Below are 18,127 nucleotides of genomic sequence, written 5' to 3' on the forward strand. Positions count from 1 at the left end.
CATTCTTATCCAAGAATGTTTTTATCCAGAAAAACGCAGCTCACCCATTTACCCGTTGACGTATCGCAGCAACGTTCCAAAGCGGCCAATAGGGCGTCTATGTATATATTATGTCTATGGATACTGTAGCCTACATAGAGAGGGGTATAATAGTAGTAGAACACCATAAATCCCTCATTACAATGGAAGAACATTTGTTGACTACAACAAACATAAAAAATAGAGAAAAAACATCTAAATAGTGAAGAAAACAATTTGAGACCAAGGCCTGTGAGAAAATAAAATGTAATAAAATAGATTTATAAGCTATGAAAACCATAATGAATGTATTGTCTAGTTCTGCTATATGCTTGCAATATACTTCTGACAGTTTTATACTAAGACACTACAATTTTATGTTGCAGGACACTGAGAACTTGAAGGAACAGTTCATAATGGCCATTACTCTGACCCCAAAACCTGAAGCTTCTACAAGCAACTACCCAAAGAACATTGGAATCGTCATCACAGGACTTGGAAATATTGCAGCGGCCTTGCTCTGTCCTCCTTGGCTTGACCTACGCGCTGAATCTCGATTATCACCTTTGTACACCTTTGAGGTATTCCAAAAACGTTTCTTGGAACTGGATCAACAAAGTCCAATCCCTCAAAAGCAAACTTAAGGCTTGAAATGAGACTGTATTGCAGTGCAGACTTTTGTGCTACACAATGTCTTACTTGAGAATTGCACATTGATGTTTGTAAGTTAGTACTGATTTTTCCCACGAATGTCATGACATTTCAATTGTTGTAAGTTCAAAGTACAAATGTATTTTACTCTGTACAAATTGCACTTTAAAGGTCCCATTCTTCTCGATTCCATTTTTTAAACTTTAGTTAGTGTGTAATGTTGCTGTTAGAGCATAAATAATACCTGTAAAATGATAAACTTCATAGAACAAGTAAGTCAATCGGGCCGTTTTTTGGACAGTGAAAACAGCAGTATACAGATAAGTAAATTGTGTGAAAAATACAGTGTTTTTTACACGCGAAACATGAACACAATCAAAGCTTAAAAAAAAACATGGAGAACGGGACCTTTAAGGATTTATGGAGTATTTATGGAGTATTTTTATTTTAAGATCTTTATTGACCCAATTTAGTGGCTATGTGAGGTGAAAAAGCATGGAAACAGGTTTATGGACACGTGTATGGCATTTATTTTTGTTTTTACTAAATAGTTTGAAGTCAGTATTATGTCCTTTTTAAATGTCTGGTTTGAAATGCAAGATCCTACTTTTGTCTTGAAATGAGACTGTGAATGCAGTGTACAATGATGTGCTACAATGTGTTGAAAGCACAAAAGTGAATTGTTAATAAAATTCTCATTTGAGTATTTGTTAAGTTCTGTACTTTCTGGGCCATTATTTCTAGGAAAGGAATATTTAGATTTAATTAATTGCATTGATTAACTCAAATTAACTCAACGTTTTTGTTTAGATTATAATTAATTCTGTTCTGTTTTCTATTCGAATCTACTCATTTTAAATGGATAACTTTTAAGAGTCTCGTTTAATTAATATTTACTCAATACCAAACCTTGTGAAATTTAATTAATAATATTGCTTGTAATCTGTTGCCTCATTTTTATTGAGTAGATTTGGTGTATCTTTTTTTACAGTGTACATTTGAGAATAAAGCTGTCTTGAAATAGGACTTTTAGAATAAAGCCAAATGTTAACATTAAAGTTGTAATACTTTGAGAATAAAAGTCAAAATTACAAGAATAGCCATATTGAAACTTTGAAATTTTGAGAATAAAGTCACAACTTTTACTAAACTTTGACGTGAATAAATACATAACTTTTACCAAACTTTTATGGGAATAAAGTCAAATATTAACATTAAATGAAAGAAGTAACACTTTGAGAAAATAAAGTTAAGCATACTGACTAATACTTTGAAAATAATATATTTTGAGAAAAACTGTGGCAATATGACATTGAAGTAGTAATATTTTGTGAAAAGAGTCAACATTACAAGAATAACATTGTAGCACCATGAGATTAAAGTAATAATATTTTATGGGGGAAAAAAAGAAATGAAATAAAAAGTCATGACATATTTTGATCTGAAACGAAAATTCTAATTATAATAATGATGTCATAGAATTCTAACATTAAAGTCATAGGGTCCTATTTTAACGATCTAAGTGCATTGTATAAAGCGCAAGCACACTTAGGGTGTGTCCGGATCCACTTTGCTAGCGACGGGAAAAATGGTCCAGTGCACGGTCTAAAAGGGTTGTCCCTATTATAATGAGTAATAATGGGTGTGTTTTGGGCGTAACATGCAATAAACCAATCAGAGTCTTATCTCGAATTCCCTATAAAAGCCAGTTAAGCTTGTGCCATGGCGGATTCGCTATTTACATGGTGAAATTTACAAGCGGAAAAACTAAACACTTCTCTAGCAAGTAAACAGATCTGCTCATGTGCGAGGTTAAAGCTAGTTTTGCTATATAAAATGATAACCGCGTCAGGCTGAAAAACACTTGTGTCGTCATGCCTGGCACTGCATTGCGCCATGTGTATCATAGGGTCCATGTATAATGAGAATTAATTCAAAGACATGGAGTTCAACCTACTGATTCCTAGTGTGTTGACTAATGATTCAGTCACAGTGAATCTTTAGTTATCAGTTGAGAAGAAGATTAGCAGGGAATAATCACTTCAATATCAGACAGTTCCTCAAACAAAGCTATGTTGTACAACAAAAAAGCTTCAAAATATGCACTTTTTGTACTACGGAGGAAATAAAACTTATATAGGTTGGTTCAGAATGTCATTAAGGTGAATAAATAATTACTTTTTTTCTTTGAGTGAAGTGTTCCTTTTATTCCCTAAAACTGTCAAAGAAATATAAGGCAGAGTATTGCAGAGCAGATATTCTCACTTAATTAATGTCTTGTTTGAAAAAGACAGCCTTATTGCAAATGAGTCCCATCAAAGTTCTCCCATGGCCTTAAAACGAGATCTAGGTCCAATTATTTTAGAGTGAGGAAATTATGGAAAAATTGGACTAACACTGATATCAGTTATATGGCTATTTTAATGAATTCTGCCATGTTGAGGGTGCAATAATTGTATTCAGAACTATCATAGCCAACACTAAATTATTCCGTTTTGCTGATTTAAATGTTATGGTCAAAGTCTGTGGGGTCTAAATTGGTCTCAGAGGATCTCTCACAGACGATGATTGCGCTTGGCTTTTGTGATGTATCAATACAGTGATGAGATTTCTTCAGCTCGGCACAATGCACACCACTCTCGGGATGGGCCGGCTGAAGGAAAAAAATATATCCTTTACCAGATAAAATTACTTTTTCCCTCCTGAAAGTCAGAAAAATGATCGGAATAATGCACTATTCATGGCATCGGACAGCAGGAGGTGGGGAAAAAAACAAGGTAGAATAAGGTTCCCTTTTATATCCTTTTTTTCATCCCAACACACCCTGCTGCTGACCAGTGCAAAAAAAAAAAAAAAACACACAAAAAAACAGGTATCCTAATGTCTAAAAAAATAACTCTATTATTGGCCACTATTGAATCCAATTGCAAGCAATGCAGGTTGTAACAGATAAGGACCTGATGGAATCTGTCTTTGCACTATCTGAGCCAAAGTGGTCTCTGTATGAGTCAAATGGAACGGCGACGCATTGACAATTCAAATCGGACAGCAGCTTTGCAGGCAATTCGCCCTGCAATCTACATGCATCCCCCTGCCGGCAGGCCGGACCGAGATTGCATTTTATACACAAAGGCCTTCACTTTAGAACATCTTTCATATTCACTCACTCTCTAATATAGTCCCGTGGTTTACAAGTGCGCTAAATAATTCACGTCAGAGTTTCTTACAAATGACAACAGAATGGAAATTTGCGTAATTATTGCGAAAGGAATTTTTGATAACACTTTACTTGAAGGGGTGTGCATAAGACTGACATGACACCTTTATAACCATGACATGACATATGTCATGAATGTGAAATAGGGTTTATGCATGTTTATGACAACTGTCATTAAGTGTCATTCGCTCAATAATTACATTTTGAATGCAAATATGCCATTGTTTAATGGGGTCATGAACTGGCTTTTTAAAATGTGTTATATTGTTGTCTGAGGTCAACTTATGACGTTCGCTTGGTTTTTGCATTAAAAAACATCAAAATGAATAAGTAATAGGCTATTTTGTACCCTAGTTTTGAGCCTAGCTGAAAAACGCTCGGTTTTTATGGGCGTCTCGCACTGAAGATTTGGAAGTAAACGCCCACTGCTGTGAGTGGATAACAGTTTTGCATATTATAATGAGTTTCAACATGTTGTAAAAAGGCAACCGGAATGATTCGCCCATACATGTTGGACCCAGAGTCCGCATGCACAATTCCTGTCAGATTCAATATAGACGGCACAGCACCGTTCTTTAATCTTAATCGGTCTGCAAATCCAGTCTTGTTTACAAAACAATCCTCAGTGAAATTAATCGAACAGACGGACAATGTTTTACCTCATCAGCTGGAACGTCATGAAAAATAAAGTCATGGAATCCAGAGGATGCAGCGACTGTCGTCTTCCACAACCAGGCACTGCATAATATTTTGTATTGCTCGGTAGCTCGATCCGGATCCTCTATGACGCCATAGTTTCCCACTTTGAAAAACGAGTCATTTGCAGAGGCTGGTGTCAATAAAAGAAAATATTTATAATTAATTTTCAGCTTATTTCCAACAACAGTTCATATGAATTCAAAAATGGCCTAAAACCCTAAAAGGTTATATATTTGTGTGTGGATGTGTCTTCTGAAATCATACACTATAAGATGTGTGAGAAACAGATGAAAATCTGAATTATTATTCACTGAAAACCCTCCGCTGTAGCTTTAGAAATTAGCTTTAGACTTTGCCTTTATACACATCCGGTTGGACGTCAATGACATGATTAAACATCATTGTTTTTTTTTTTGTCAGCTAAAACTATTCAAATTAATTTTCTTTAACTGAAATAAAGCTGAAATAAAATACAATATAAAAATTGGATGGAAAACTTCAAAATCTTGAATGAAAATCAGATATGTTGCTAAACAACTAAAATGACTAAAACTGAAATAAAAACAAATTTGAGCTAATATTAAAAAAAAAACTAATAAAAAATGAAAAAAGCAAAAGGAAATTAAAATAAACAAAAATTACAATGAAAACTGGAAATATAAAAATAGATAATTCAAAATATTAATAAATACTATAATACGTAAATAATTTCAAACACTGAGCAAAATGTAATCGAGGTAAAATCCGTGTCTGTTCTACGTGGTATATACAGTAACTCATGTTTGTATAACTACCGGTTGACTCTGTCAACCAAATAGCCCAATTCAGGCGTTTTGGGGGTCGTCTATTACCCTTATTTACAGAACTGTTTTGTTAGCTCTGTAAAGCCTGTATAGCCTAAAAACTAGCTTTAGGTATAAGATAGACACTGGGAAAAGAAACTGTGAATTGAACAATACACTATGTACCAGACATGCCCTAAACATATGCAATTTGTTTTTCTGCGCTTGCCGAAGGGATAACGCCGATCTCTGACCCCACTGCAAACTTAAGCAGGTCCCCCGATGCCGTGGCCTTCATGAATCTTTTAGGCAGAGGGAGTCTGGAGTTCAAAGTTTCTGTGAACTCGAGAAATAATAAGCTGCCTGATTAGCGTTGCTAAAAATACCAGCATGGCCAAAAGGAACCAGGTGGCAAGACGGGCCCTCCGGCCCATTTGCATGTTCAGATCTGATACACAGAGACACCCCGAACAATGAAAGGGGCCTTCCACTGGTGCTTTGTAACATGAAACAAACCCCTCAACATGTTTTATACCCAAACAGGTTACACTTTATTTCAACAGTCCACTTTAGACATTTTAATATCTATAGGTTAAGTCCACTATCTCTCATTAGAGTATCAGTACACTAGTGGACTGTTAGGTTAGGGTTCGGGTGAGTAGAATGAGTTGTAGTTGCAAAGTTACTTATAGTTAGTAGAATGTCTTAAAGGTGGGGTAGGTAGAAATTTTCTAAAAATCTTATTCCCAAAGTTGTTTAGACTATGTATACCAATACATAATTAAAATATAAGTACTCTGAAAAAGAAAGTATACAAATCGAGTGTCTGTAGACCTCTCAGTGCTGCAATAAACACAGCTCATTATTTCCAACCGGGACGAAAGAAATGATTGGCTGGGTGACTGTCACTCTCCCTCCCAGACACTTGGAAAGCTTGGATTTTATCCATAGGAAAGTTTTAGACGCGGAGCAAGCTATTATGTTTTGAAGAACCAGTATCTTTAAATCATCAACAATACAGAGAATAAAACTAAAACTTGTCCATTTTAAGTCATGTCGACTTACAACTGCACACATCAAGCCATTTCATGTTTACTGTGTAGACATATTTCCCGTTGGAACAGGAATTTTTGACGGGAACTGTTTTTTATCATCATTCCCATGATTTACTACTTACTTGTTGCTGGCATGTGGTTTTAGAGGGGAGGGGCATTCTCCTTTAAGAGCATCTGATTGGACAAAATTCTGTGTAGTGCAGGATGAGTCATCACTGATGCATTTTCCTGAAAGAGAATAATAAATAAGTAAATATATAGTGATTTAGTCAACGTTTAGGAGTAGATTAGCATATAGATGAAAGCTACTGTATGACAAAACTCTAATTTTGATGACTTTAAATTGGTCTTTTACAGAATGGCAAGTTTTATCCCATGTTGTTTTTAGTCAGGATAACAAGAAGAGGATAAATGTATTCACATCAAAGAGAATTAAGTACGATTGCTTGGACGAAATTCATTCATTTTGCTGCTCCGTATAGCTGCCACGTGCGCAGACGGCATCGGGCGAGATAAAGCGTTAAACTCTCGGTACCCCACCATACATGTTTTCTCTTCTTTTCCCCCTTTCTCTCTGTTTTATATTTAACTTAAACCTGTCAATTAAAGAGTGAGAGGGCAAAGAGGAAATAAGAGAGACAGGGAGAGAGAGACAGCAAGAAGCACAGAACTAATTAGGCAACTGTGTAATTTTAATTAGCTGTTTTGATAATTAAACTAATTAGTTCCCCTGTGTTTCCACTACGTGCTACCGACTGGAGTTTTTTTTCTTTCTTTTTTTTTTTTTTTTTTTTTACAACGCAGCTTCAGAGCTCCACTCCGTTGGTTAATTAGTCACTTTTGCATCAGAAAGCTTTATTGATAGCCTTAATTTGCAGTTGAAATGAGAAATCTGCTGTCAATAATTCGGATAATTGCCTGCCGTTTGATTGCGGAGAACAAAAATGGCAGGCCTTTGAGTTTGAAGCTGCTGGAAATCCCTCGGGTCGTTTCCTGGATGCTTAGCTCTCCCTCCGATCTACATATCAGCAAATAACACTGCCGTCCGCAACATCTCGACCCCGCTAACAAGACAGGAATCCTGCCAAATAAGGAACGCTTTGACCCGCCCCACCTACGTTTCCCATCATGCTCTCCTCTCCTCGTCTGCTCCAGCCCTCCTCCCCGCTCCTCACACCCAGTGTCCTACGTTCGCGGTAATTGAGGAAGGAGGGTGGGGGGGGGGGGGGGTTTGGGGAGAGAGACGGAAAGTTGCAGCTTTGCTTTGTAGCTAATTAGTGTCCTTGGAATTAAATGAGCAGCTCTTTGTGCACCTCCAGCTCCTGCGGCCCATGTTTGTGAATTGAATAATTGATTCCCCTCCACTAATCAGAGAGCGACATAATGAGCCAGTTTAATTAAATGGGGATCTAACCTGGCGAACACTGGGAAAATATTTGCTCGTTTACAGCTAATCAGAAATAACAGAGTGAGATGGTTCGGGGGGGTTGGGGACTGGAAAAGAAGAAGCCTGTGCTTGATTGTGCCCTTCAAGAAGGGGAATATTAAAATGATGCATTTTCTCAAGGAATACATGAGGAAACGGTTCGAGGTTTCGTTGTTGGGGCCTGAAGAAAGGAAAACTTGATATTATAAGATGCATTGCGGCTCTTTGACTTCTCGTCTGGTATTTTCAGCGGGCCTTGGGCCATGGGATGATGGTGGCAGATTGACCTTTCCTTATCAGAGGCGCAACATGCTGACACGTCCCTCATGGGCAGCACCCCAGGACGAGGTCAAGATAGCCGAGGTACCCCTGAGCATTGACCTCTTCGCCTCCTCTCACCTCCTTGATGTGCCACTAGAGGCACCACTTACCCTCAAAGGCTTGTGGATCCTACAGACCTTTAAGTACGCTAAGATAAAATAATGGTGGCTCAAAGGTGTCTATGGCTAGCCACCAACTGGGTGATGGAGATGGATACATTTTGTAAAAAAAAAAAAAAAGTTCAAGAGTGAGATTTTAGCCTGACACAAGCTGGAGGATTAAAAAGTGTGTTGGAGGATTTTTCATCTACAATGTAAAAAATATTTTTCAGAGTTGTTAAACTAGGATTTTTGAAGAATGTTTTACATTCTTACTTGCAACTTCTTGTAATCTTGCGAAAATCGTTGTGGAATCACTTTACTTAAAGCCTTTAGAATGCATTATAAAAGCATGATTGTTAATGCATTAATTTGTAAATGCACCTTATAATGCACTGTATGGAACTCATGAATACTTGTAAAGTTGTAGTATATTATATAATACTTATCTTGAACAGACATTTAAAATACATGTCAAACAACCAATTTTAGATATAACCAAAATTTAGCAATAATCCATTTTAACTTTGGTTACAATTATTTCTTAAAAGATACAATGCATTATTATACTGTACATTATTAATGAATTATACGTAAAGTGTTACCAACGTTTCTACACCACATTAATTATCATTATAGGATTAAATTTGTTAAAATGAGTTAATGAAAATGAGTTAATGTTTATACCATTCATTATTTTAGGTTAATAAAAGGTTGTAAACGTATCATTTATTGCTAGTACATGATAGCTAATGCACTAATGTTAACTGTACAAACTTTAATAGAAATGTTTAATTGAAATGTTTGTACGGGTTATGATGAAGGGGTCAAAATAAACTTTTGCAAAATGCTAAATGATTGTTAAAACAAATGATGGGTTTTGATGCCCATTAACTCAAACAAACTATGACACATCTGTACAAATTCTGTTGCCGCTCATGCATCTAACAACTTCTAATCTCAATGGAAAAGATTAGGACAACTACATGAACAAAATCACGGTTTCTTTATGACATTTTTGAATTTTTGAGTGGTGGAACCTAGCTGCAGATTACAGTGTGTATGTATGCTGGATTTGTGTTCATATAGTTTACTAAAACACATCAGCACTATAAGAGGGACAGAAGTGGATAATTGAAAGAATTCACACTCCTCCTGCCCCAACCTCCTCGTCCTCCCCAACCCCCCAATGAAAAATGAAATACTGCATTGAAATTCCACACCAGAGGAAGGATAGAGAGAAGCTAAGGATAGAGAGAAGCTTTGAAGCTCCAGCCTGTCAGTCTTTTTTGTGTTTTTGTGTGTGTGTGTGTGTGTGTATGAAAAAGAGAGAGAAGATGAGTGAGAGAGTTCCATGTTCTAGTGCTTTCTCTCTTTCTCTTTCTTTTTCTCCTTCTCAATCCTCAGTCTCTCTCTGTCCCTCTCTACCTCTCCCACCACTCGATTCAACAGGCCCCTTTCTTTTCCACCGCTGTCATTCCCAAGAGCTTGCACAAATCAGAAACACATTTGAAAAAGTTTGGTTTCTGGACTTTGGAAAGGAAAAGGAAAACATCCCTTTGCTTTTGAACTTGCCAAGCAGTAAAACCACACCTTGCCTGTATCTCAGTTGTGTCTGATGAAAAGAGCAAGAAAGGGAGGAAGAAGAATTATAAAGAAATAACAAAAAGTTAACAAACGAACAACATTCAACACTAGTCAACTTGGAAAACTCTGCATGAATCACCTGAAGTTTACAACATCACTCCCTAAGGGAAGGATTGTGTTTTCCATGTTTCTACTTTATTTTATTCTTTTTAAACTTGCTTCTCAAATCTAGGATTGCTATTTATTAATTCCAAAATAACTTAATGTCATTTATCCTTATTATCAGCTATCAAATATCATCATTTACTCTAATTTACCTCTAATTGCTATGTCTTTCAATATTTCATTGATAAAACTCTTTGTTTCATTGTACAGTTTGCTCATTTCCACATTAGGGGTTTTTCAAAGTTTTTGAAGAGGACCCTTCCTAAAATATGTAGGCGCAATTTTGGTGTTTAGACACAATTAACACTGTATGAAAATAAATATTATAGGTGATATCAAGACATGATCTGTCTTCAGAATTAAAAAAAAAAACAGGCTTGTATTAATTTTTGCATTTTATATTTAAAATTGCCAGAGAGTGAATTAGAATGTTTTTTTGGATATTTTGGATTGATGGATGACGAGGAAGACAGACAGATAGGCAGGCAGGCGGGCGGGCGGACGGACAGACGGATAGACGGATAGATGGATAGATGGATAGATAGATAGATATTTTGAGTGAAAAGTCATCATCTATGCAACAATTCAGTTATAGAACGCAAATTGAAATAACCAAACACTGCGTGGAGAAAGTAATTAGGCACACAGAGAAGTGACAACCATATTTACATGCAACGTGAACGTGGCCGATAATGACCTTCAGCATCTTTGAGAAACATCATCTCTCAGTCTAACCGTATACCGCAGGGGATATATCTCGAAGCGGCGGTCCACGTGAGAGCGAAATCCACCAACTTTCCTCCATCTTTACTAGAGAGAGGCGCGTGTGTGAGATGAGACACTGTGGCTGAATATCAGACAGACAGAGGAGGATAACGAGCCTCATCCTTGCCGTTCATTAGCGCAGAGAACTCCCTAGCCTCGAGGGATGGGATAATTCCCACGGTAACCATTGCACATTCTTAACAAGCATCTATGCTGAACTTGCCTTGAGTGAGAGCTGTAGCTAGTCCACCTGATTTGGCGGGTCCAGCCCACAAGTGTGAGCTCGGTTACATGAGAATGATTAGCAGGGTCTTAAGGGACGCTTTGAAGCCCCCGCTGACACCACTTGCTCATGTTTGCAAACAAACACACAGCCTCTTTACGGAAACAAGGTATTTAGCAGCCAATGAAAGTACCTTTGATATGGGGTATGACTAGCATTAGCGGTTTCAATTCATCCCAAAACGTCTCAGGTTTGGTTTTAGTGCAGTCCAGGTCGAGCTCTTTCACTCCAGGTTTAAATTTCTTTAGGACCTGAAATGTTTGTCTAAGCAGTTGAATGCATGATTGTATGCACCTTTTAGCAATTAGCAATCTTTTCTCACGTTGTGCGCCTAATTTCTCCACCGTCACCTTTTTTATAATGCAATTTTGTACTTGTGAAAGAAAACACTACGATTACTTGGCCTCAGGAGTGTGTGTTTTTTGGGCGAAGGCCTTGAAGAGAAGCATTAACATTCGTTCGCCACTTTAAGGGGGCAGCCATTACTAATCGCTAAGAAATTTCCTTACTAGCTGCGGGCCTGTCAGGTTGTAAATGAAAAGGAATTAAGAAGAAATCCATACGTTTCTACACTCTGCCCCCTCCCCTGAGTTCGCTCTCCCAGCTTGCGCACACAAGATGGGAGTCTATCATTAGCAGACCAAATTAAACATTAGCTCTTCGGCTGCCGGTAGTTTGGGCTAATTGCTAATCAGCAGTAAAAGTTGCCTGGCACGGAATATTGCTTACCATAAGCTAAAGGTAATTTGCTGCTTGAGACAAGCTAGGCCAACTTGTCTGTTGTTGTCCAGAGTCCGTCCCTAATTACAGCCAGAGGGCGATGACAGACATTCAATGGAGATTAAGACCGAGGCAAAAAAAATGGAAATGCGACATAATGCAGGAATGAGCTAGAAATGCTTCTGTCTGCTTTTCTTTAATTTCCCCACTCTCGCTCTGTTTCCCTTCTGCACTCTGTTTATTACCAAGAGGGATGGATTCTCGCATGGTAAATCGACAGCAGGGAAGCTTGTTGATAGCCAAAGAGTCAGTTGAAAAGCTCCATCTTGAACTGAGCTTAGCTCATCAAAAGATTGAGCTTTGGGTATTTGACAAGACATTTACCGTTATACGTACAACATTTGATTTTTTTTCTGAATCTTTTCATTTGACAAAAATGTGTTACATGTCATTGAGAAATTATTACTCAATTTAGGGAGTGGCTAATTAAAATAAAAGTAGCAATGCTAATACATTAACTGACTTCACTTTTATTTACTTTTATTAACTTTAATTACAAGCTGCTTTTAGTTTGAACAGTTTAGCGATTGAGAAAAAAGTAATGTTTGAGCTTTTTAATAGTGGGAGGTTTGAATCAGTATGTTCACATGATTCATGAAAACAAACGATTCACTGATCAAATAAACTGAACAAGTGATTATTTTTGAGTCTTTTTTTAAGTGAAATATTTATTTAAATGCTGCCGTTTATAATTTTCAACATTGTACTTTTATTAATTGTATTTATCGTTGAATATAAATTTACCATTTAACTTCTTAAAATATATTTAAATTTAGGTCATTTAAATACAATTTTGGGCAACGACACATTCAGTTAGAACATGCATGGTGACTTTTATTTTATAATTACTTTATGAGGTTGTCCGTTTGAGTAGTAGCTAATTAAAAAAGTAGCAAAGCTAATGAATTAACTATTATTATTGATTGGTAATAATCAAACAGTTGTATTTTTTACTAATGTAGCTTAGCTTCAAAATTATTTTTTTTTTTTGCCAATAACTTGAGTTTCATCTGCTCTAAAAAATATATATATTTTATGCTGTTACATACTGTATTAGAACTACAAATCATCCCCAATGTCGCAGATGAAAGTGGCACCGTTTTCCCCCACCGCGTTCCCATCAAGTGCCACGTCATCCTGTTCCTGATTGTCTCAGTGTCAGCCAACCCGGCTCAGCTGATGTCCCACAGGTCCCCAACCGCAGGATAAAATCGGAGTCTACAGCTATCATAATTAATAATCACCCACCCACAGGCTTCTCAGCCTAACCTTCAAAATCCAATCCAGCTCCTCTTCTGATCCCCGGATTGATAGATGTGCATGTTTCCGCGCGCACACTGTAAATATGTATGTACTCATAAACTCAAACAACATTCGTCCCTTTCATCTGCAGGTTCGCCGTACAGGGAGGAAAAGACACACACGTACAGATACACACTCGTGCGCTTTTATCTAATGTCAGATATCGAAATGTCAAACCATCGGTTGGGGGGAGGAGGGCGGAGCGGGTAGTCGTGGATGTCTCACACCCCCTAGTCGAATCCCAGTGCAGTCCGATCAATACATCGTTATAGATCTTAATCACGTGAAGCGTATAATCGCCTAAAACCTATCAATTATAGAGAGTGAGATAGCTGGGCCGCCAAATCCTGGCCTGCAGCCTCCTTCCTCCTTGGATTAGGATCTGAGATTGGGTCAGGATCATAGGAGCTACGCCCTGCCCGGCCAGATAGCACATTAATGACCACTCCAGGGGCAGCTGTCTCTCAGGCGGCAGTCTGGCAAAATAAATAATAAATCATTTAGGCTGGAGCTGACATAATTACCAACTAAGAAGCTCGGCACAGGCCAGCGAGGCCAGTAACAATGGCAGAGGAGAGAGTGATAGGCCGATGATTAGCTCCTCTTTCTGCACACATAAAGCTCGGCTACTCTCTTTACAGCATCCTTCTACCTTTGCTGCGTGCCTCTCTGAAGTTTCTATACGAGATCATGGAGCGCCGGTGCTGCACTTTTGAAATTAGTGGCAACGAGCGGAATTGCAAAAATGACTGTTTTTCATGCTTTCAGGTTTCATGATCAAATCTTTGCTCAAATGCTTCATACAAAAACAGCAAAATAACGATCAATGACACAAACTTATTTTGCTGCTCTAAAGAAGACCATAGTGTCATTATTCAGCTCAAATCAGTTCAGTGTTGATTCAGTTCAATTATTGTGTAAAGTTCATCAATTATGAAACTAGTTCAATTAAATTCATCGGTAACACTTTACTTGAAGGGGTGTGCATAAGACTAACACGAGACCTTCATAATCATGACATTAACATAAGTTATGTTCAAGTAAAAGTGTTACCCATTCAACTAAGCAGCTCTAAAGAAGACTATTATAGTGCCATTATTCTCAAATCAGTTCAGTGTTGATTCAGTTCAGTTCAATAAAGTTAAAATTGGTTCAATTCATCTAAGCAGCTCTACAGAAGACATCTATTCAGCTCATGTCAGGTTGATTCAATTCAGTTCAATGGCAGTGTTGATGCTGCAAAATTCATCAGTTATAAAACAAAGTATAAGTTAGCTCTGCAGAAATCTAAGTTTTGTTCTCATCAGATATGTGTGCAGTCAATTAGATAATATACCTGAATATTAAGTGTTTTTTCAATAATGACGTCATGGAAACTGAGGCAACTGATGCAGAAAGTCGCATGACAATTGCAATATGGCGGATGTACGACTGCATTCATACTAGATAAAACATACTTTATTAACGAAAGGTAAGGAAATAAGTGATTTTGGATCCAGCTACAGGATAAGGAGGAGTTTTCAGTCCAAAGAAAATTTTACATTTTATATTTTATGAAATGATAAATTATGATACCTCAAATAGTTTTTGAGAGTCTTTTTACCCTCACATGGGTCGATATATTCTTTATTTGAATGCCTGTTGTCTACATAGAAAATCGCGGCCTGGGGGAAAACTTTCAAGAAGGCCGCCGATTTAACTGACTTTCCTTGAAGGGACCTTAACAGTGTTTACACTATGGAAATTAACCAATTAAATTAACCCACTTTTTTCCCATCCACATTATATAGGATAAAACTATACCTTTGAGCCAGAATGAAATTAAAGGACGTAGCTTTTTCTGCGCAATGTTGCTATCAAAAAAAATTTTTGTCAACTGAAATAAAGCTGAAATAAAACAAAATAGAAATATTTGATGGAAAACATTAACAAAATTTTCAAATGACTAAGTACTAAAATTATCTGAAATAAATTGAAACTGATAAAAACTGATAAAAAAAGACAAACGCCCATAGAAATATTACTAAAATTTAAACTGAAAATACAATAATAAAATTCAAAGTATTCAAAATATAAAATAGGCTAACTAGTGTCAAATTGATTCATTGCGATTAATCGAATCCAACATAAAAGTTTTTAAATACACACACACACATACACACACACACACACACACACACACACACACACACACATAGTATATATATATATATTATACTTACAAATTTGTATGTTAGATCATCTGATTAATTGTGATTAATCGATGGAGAACTAAAAGTAACCCAACACCGCAGCTCTTTTTTTTTTTTTTTACATTTTATCAATGACCAGCACAAATTAAGTAGAAATAACTATAATATATATATATATATATATATATATATATTTAAATAGCCGTTTTGAATATGCCTATAATTATTCCAAAATGAATGCCAACTTACCTTGAGGTAAATAAAATATCTAAGCAATGCTGCACAGTAAATATGAAAGTGGTATTGACCAGCCCCCCTTTCTGCTGGCAAGCAATTGTCATTCCCTCCCACCGAAACACCTTGTTGCCGATGGCGATGCAATTAAAGGGACGGAGAACTCATTTCAGATGCATGTCTCCTTTGCTCGAATTGCCAATCAGGGAGGGCGATTTTGAGGTAGCTGTGGAAATGCCGCACTCACCCGCTTCATTTGTTCTGCATTCAAGGGAAGATTTCGAACGATACAGATAGAAATATATAGAGAGTAGGAAGGCTGTAAACAAATATGTTGTCTACATGTTCTAATTTATCTCACCTTACACACCTTTTCTGTTCCGCACCTCTCCGAGAAGCCTCCTCACTTCCCAGTCCAAATTTAAATTCAGAAAAATTCCTAAGCGGATTTTCTCAATTTAGCCATACTTTTAATCTTTGGCAAAAATGAGTGATGACTTCTTTCAATATAAAAAAAAAAAAAAAAAAAAAGAAGCCTGACAGGCTTACAGCGCACACCGGCGGATTAGTTTCCCGTGGAGATGAGGTTTTCCTTTGTGCTGCCGTGTGTCTGTTTGATGGGGGTTTAACAGGAAGCGTTCATGCTGAAATTGGATGCAGACAGGGATAGTGGTGCGATGGCCGGGTTTTGATATGGACCCCACGCAGTAACTCTGGTCTAACATACCCTCATCTTCGTCTCCCTGAGGCCGGCCTTAATGCCTATGAAGACTACTATACTCCCTGGATACACACAGCAACAAACCGGGGTGTTATTTAAACCCATATACAGCTAGATCTGAAGAAAATGCACTTTTCTCCATGTTTACGCCCATTGAAAGTGATTTCCGGAGGCCCTATCATTCTCGCTTTTGAGATATTGGATTCCTCACATGTTGCCGTTCTGCCAAGGATGCTGACGGAAGATGAAAATACTGCGTATGATTCCGGACTCTCGCAATGTAAGATGATTATGACATCTTGTTGCGTAGAAACGGGCCATATGCTGCCGCAAAGCAAGGTTAACAGGTTGTTTACCAGCTAAATCAGTTCAGGGTCCTGCTTCGTGACATGCATTACACAAAATGAAGGACAACTCGAGCTTTCTTCCAATTTGGGTGAAGTAGGGCGGTCCTAGACAAGAAGCATGATTTGAAAAGTATTAGGATCAACACAAGGCGCTACATAGGCACGTGATTGGACGACTGGTGTCCTGGTGAGCACCCCAACCCCCCTCCCGTGCTGGCCAGGGTTCACGACAGATGGGCAAAGGCAGGCCTAAGCTCAGACTGTCTGAGACACTCACCAGGGCAGGATGGGTATCCTGTCCTATCAGTCTCATCCTCTCAATCCTGCAAACAGGCATTTGTTTGTTGATTTGGCTGCTTTGATACCCCATTACACACCCTGTGCTGACAGACAGAGAACACTGGCTTTCCCCTGATTAGCAAGAGGTGGTGTAAACAAACCTGAAATCATGACGGTATTTCTTATTTAAAGTGATGTATATTGTTCACATAAACATGCTCTTGACAGTTAGAAAAATAACCCCCTTTAAGATTTTATAATTTAACGGTATTGTATGATAGTGGGTGTTCATAACTGTGCATGCTCAATTCAATTCTTTAGCAAATAATCAATTTTTTTTGTACTGTACATTATAATATTGTGATTTTAGTATCGGTATACTGTTTTTTAAATATATTTTAAATGTGAATTTCTGTTTTTATAATAATTTTAGTTACATTTTTTGTAATGTTTATTGTTTTTGTCATATTTATATGTCACAGTTTTTAAAACAAATGTCTATATTTATTTTATTAATTTTAATTTTTAGTTTTAGTTTTAGTTATTTCAGTACATCAAGTTAAACTAAATAAAACTGATAAATGTGTAGCTGAAATAAAATAAGTTTTACATTTTAATATTTTATTTTATTCCAGTTGACGTTTATTTCAAGTAACAAAAAAGCTTTACCTGACAGTATTTAACTGTTAATATATTTGAAATGTATATTTTGTATGTGTGTATATATATATCTCAGTGCATCCCTAATACCTATTATGTAATATTTAATATACAAAAATATATATTAAAGGGTTAATTTACCCTAAAATGAGAATTCTGTCATAATTTACTCACCCTCATGTTGTTCCAAACCCATTAGACATTCATTCATCTTTCATCTTCTGAACACAAATGAAGATCTTGAGGAAATCTGACAGCTTTCGATCCCTCATTGACAGCTACGCAACTACCATTTGACTCTTCAAAAAGTTCATAAAGAGATCATAAATGCAATCCATATAAATCGATTGCTTTCTGAAGAGACACAATCACTTTATATGCTGAACAGATTTAATTTAGGCTTTTATTCACATATAAATATTAATCAAGATAATTGATAATTATCACATCAGTTGTGGTAAACGGAAGCTCAAGCATGTTCATTTGATGTACAATAACCAATGAGGTTTGTTCTCGTGTTACGCAGCACGTTTGACCTTCAGCAA

At 37.0% G+C, this 18,127-nt stretch overlaps 1 long non-coding RNA gene across 1 annotated transcript in view; it reads right to left on the bottom strand.

Annotated features, from left to right (window-relative positions):
* Positions 1 to 4,571: 4,571 nt before the first annotated feature.
* The window catches only part of LOC148965169 (uncharacterized), a 39,276-nt gene continuing 25,720 nt past the window's right edge, over positions 4,572 to 18,127 (bottom strand). Inside the window, exons 3-4 of the long non-coding RNA XR_016149741.1 lie at positions 6,545 to 6,650; positions 4,572 to 4,715 (exon numbers count right to left, since the gene is read on the bottom strand). This is a non-coding gene — a long non-coding RNA (uncharacterized LOC148965169). The remainder of the gene's footprint in view (positions 4,716 to 6,544; positions 6,651 to 18,127) is intronic.

The sequence above is a fragment of the Pimephales promelas genome, chromosome 24 (genome assembly GCF_988280905.1).
Source record: "Pimephales promelas chromosome 24, fPimPro1.hap1.1, whole genome shotgun sequence".
NCBI lineage: Eukaryota > Metazoa > Chordata > Actinopteri > Cypriniformes > Leuciscidae > Pimephales > Pimephales promelas.